This window comes from Scyliorhinus canicula, chromosome 18, assembly GCF_902713615.1.
Source record: "Scyliorhinus canicula chromosome 18, sScyCan1.1, whole genome shotgun sequence".
In the NCBI taxonomy this organism is placed as follows: Eukaryota; Metazoa; Chordata; class Chondrichthyes; order Carcharhiniformes; family Scyliorhinidae; genus Scyliorhinus; species Scyliorhinus canicula.
In genome coordinates, this window is record NC_052163.1 from 111,266,587 (window position 1) to 111,270,820 (window position 4,234).

The window sequence follows — 4,234 nt, forward strand, 5'->3', positions numbered from 1 at the left end:
AAAGGGTGCTTTATTCCTTTCTAAAGATAACAATGCAAGTTTAACCTTAAGAGACAGCATTTGGAATAAACATACAACTTAAATAAAGGCGTTTGTTCTGTTTTTCATTGGGGCACCCTGTTCAAGGTGTGATACAAGCACTGAATGGAATGAAATGAAAATCGCTTTATTGTCACGAGTAGGCTTCAATTAAGTTACTGTGAAAAGCCCCTAGTCGCCACATTCCGGCGCCTGTCCGGGGAGGCTGGTACGGGAATCGAACCGTGCTGCTGGCCTGCTTTAAAAAAAACGGCGATTTAGCCCAGTGAGCTAAACCAGCCAAGGCTGGGTAGAAAAGGAGAGAAGGTGCTGAGAATCAGGACAAATGGGTGGGCGATGCTCAGTTTTGGGTTTAAAAACGATCTGAGGGCAGCACGGTGGTGCCGTGGGTTAGCACTGCTGCCTCACGGCGCCAAGGACCCAGGTTCGATCCTGGCCCTGGGTCACTGTCCGTGTGGAGTTGGCACATTCTCCCCATGGCTGCGTGGGTCTCACCCTCACACCCCAGTGATGTGCAGGCTAGGTGGATTGGTGACGCTAAATTGCCGCTTAATTGAAAAAAATTAATTGGGTACTCTAAATTTTTAAAATGTAATAAAATAAAATCTGAAGGACATTTGGGTGGAAGAAACAGGGAATGGAGAAAACACATGGCAGATCTGGCAGCTTCTATGAAGAAAGAAAAAAGGTTACGTATTAGAGGTCTAATAGATTAACCCAACCAACCCTTCCCGGTACCTTTAACCCCTTCTGCCCCTCAACTCTCCGAGACCTCTCTAATCCCTCTAATTCTGGCCTCTCGTGAACCCTAATGTCTCTGAAATCCATATGTGATTGTGCTTACAGTAATTGGTGCCTTATCTCTGGGATTTCCTCCATAAACATCTCCGCTTCTCCCTCTCTTTTAAGATGCTCCTGAAAATCCCAAGTATCAGCAGATATTGGATTGGATTTGTTTATTGTCACGTGTACCGAGGTACAGTGAAAAGTATTTTTCTGCAAGCAGCTCAACATCATTCAGTACATGGAAGAAAAGGGAATTAAACAAAATTCAAGAAAATACATGATAATACATAATAGGGCAACACAAGATATACAATGTAACTACATAAGCATTGGCATCGGTTGAAGCATACAGGGTGTAGTGTTAATGAGGTCAGTCAATAAAAGGGTCATTTAGGAGTCTGGTGACAGTGGGGAAGAAGCTGTTTTTGAGTCTGTTCGTGCGTGTTCTCAGACTTCTGAATCTCCTGCCCGATGGAAGAAGTTGGAAAAGTGAGTAAGCCGGGTGGGAGGGATCCATGATTATGCTGCCCGCTTTCCCCCGGCAGCGGGAGGTGTGGATGGAATCAATGGATGGGAGGCAGGTTTGTGTGATGGACTGGGCGGTATTCACGACTCTCTGAAGTTCTTGCGGTCCTGTTCGATAATTTTGTTCGATAATGGCTCCTGTGAAAAATGGCATCAGCCATGGCTCAATCAGTAGGACTTTCCTGCTCGCCTGAGTCATACGGTTCAAGTCCTACTCTAGAGTTTTGGCACAAAATCTAGGCTGACAGTCCAGTGCAAATACTGAGGGAGTACTGCATTATCAGGGGTGTCAGGAGGGATTCTCCGTCGGCCGACGGCAGAATCGGGGAAACGCAATTGGGCGGAGAATCGGTTCCGATGCCTAAATCGTGGCGGGCGCTGGTTTCATGCCAGATCGCAATTCTCCATCTCCTCGACAGCGGCTTCAATGCATTCCAGAAGGCATGTACAGTAAATGCCATTGGCATATCATTAGCGGGCATGAGCTGGTATTCTCTGGGGCCTCCGAGATTCTCCGTCTCCAAGGTCATATTCCCGACAGTGTGATTCGCTTGTGCTTTTAAAAATCATGGAACTGGCGCCATGGCTGGTGAGGGAGAGAGAGGAGGTAGGACACGGAGAGGCATAAAGGGGGAGGGGTGGGGGGGAAGCGTGTCAGGGCTAGAGGGGTGGGCATGCTGAGGATTGGAGTATGCGCTGAGAGGTCGCCCCCATCATGGTGACCTGTTGCAGCATCGCACAGCAACCCCCTCCTGCAACCCCCTTTGTGATACATACCTGCCACACTATGGGGTTGTGGACCCTGGGTTGGCAGTTACAGCGGGTCTGGTACATGGGATGGAGGATGATGACAAGCCGCTCTGCAATGAGCTCTGGTGCTCTGTTTCATTTGACAACATCTGACTCCTGCCCACGGTCGCACTTTTCACCGTCCACCTGGATGATCCCTGTAGGCGAGCGGGTCATTCCATCACACGGTACCATCGGATCCCTCAGGCGTCAGTGTTGGGAACAATCGGGAGGTTGGGTTGGGTTGGGTTGGGGGGGGGGGGGGGGGGCAGCCCAGCCCAGCCCAGCCCAGCCCAGCCCAGCCCAGCCCACTTACAACGTCAGCCATTCCGCCCCGCTCTCTCTCTCTGGCCAGCCCAGACCACCCTACTCCTTACACCCATCTGACTCAGCACCGAGGCAGGTTGGAACAGTGTGAACAGGTGTTCAATGTGAAAATATATACAGATACGTGCCTTAGTCACTATCACTAGACTGTGCCCTGCACCCTTGTCAACTTAACTAGTATCTAGCTTTCAGGCATTACGGGCCCTGATGCTATGTATAGGTGGATCCCCAGAAGGCAAATCAAGATTGGAGACTGCCTGCTGTGATTTCTGCCCCAGGTCCCCGTTGGCAGGCATCATCTGGAGCGACTGGGCATGCTGCTGCTCGGGTGGCGTGGTCCCGCCCTGTTCAGCCTGCTGCCCACCAGTACGGGCCCCATCACCTCCTCCACCCTCGGGGTGCCAGGCGACACTATGGGACGGGGGTGTGAGTGGAGCTATCCCAAGGCACTCCTGTCAACTGGCGTTGCCAGTCCTGGAGGCCTGCTCCCGTCTCGGCCAGGGTCTGCTTGCTCGCGGCCATGGAGCACAGGGAGTGGACCATCGAATCTGGGACTGTGCCACGTTACTCTGCGACTGTGCCACCACCTTCTGGATCTGTGCCACGTCAGCCAGTGACTGCGCCATCTCCCTCTGGAACTGGGCCACCTCCCTCTGGGTCTGTGCCACGTCAGCCTGTGTCTGGGCAATTCTGCCGACGTTCTCAGCCATGGCCCACTGTGACTGGGCCACACTTAGGAGCGTCTCTGCAATGTCCAGGTGGCTCTGGCACATGGCTGCCTGTGTCAGGACAGCCCTGCCCTGGGCCTCGGCCACCGCCTGCACAGAGTGGTCCAGGCTTTGGACATGCTGATCCATCTATAGCAAAAACCCATGCGCCCCCCTCCCCCTTGGCCTCCACCGCGGACGTCACCCGTGCTTGTTGACCTGGGTGGCTCGCATGATCGCACCACCTCTCTCCTGCAGCCTGTTGGACTCCTCCACCTGTGCCTGAAGGTGCTCACTGACAACCCCTCATGTGGTCCCCGGCTCTGCAACTGTATCTCTACTACAGATAGGACTGTCTGTTCCAGAAGCCCAAATCCGTCTGCACCTTCGACCGTCCACCCCCTTGGGAGTTCCTGCCTCTACCTGCTGTACCCTATCAGCTGTGTGGTGCACACCAGAGGGTGTCCCAGGAGTCTCTTCACTAAAGTGCCCAACCTAGGTGAGTGTCTCTGGGATAGTGGGAAGTATTGGAGGCAGGTGTGACGGGAAATTTGTGTCAGCATCGGGTGTCCTGGGTTTCAGGTAGATAGGCCAACTCCGTGTTGATTTCTTATCACTGCTCGGCACACAGGCGGGTTCTGGTTGTGGCACTGGCTGTGGCTGGAGGTGGGGACACCAGATGGACCCGCCCATCACCAGCAGTTCCTGCAACACACATGACAAGAGGCATGATTGGACCTCGTGCAGAGTGGAGTGGGGGTGAGGGTGGTGTGGCAGTGAGGGTGGTTATGGGGTGGGGGCGAGGATGGTGTGGGGGTGAGGATGGTGTGGGGGTGAGGGTGGTGTGAGTGGGGGTGAGGGTGGTGTGAGTGGGGGTGAGGGTGGTGTGAGTGGGGGTGAGGGTGGTGTGAGTGGGTGTGAGTAGGGGTGAGGGTGGTGTGAGTGGGGGTGAGGGTGGTGTGAGGATGGTGTGAGGGGGTGAGGGTGCTGTGAGTGGGGGTGAGGGTGGTGTGAGTGGGAGTGAGGGTGGTGTGAGTGGGGGTGAGGGTGGAGTGGGGGGG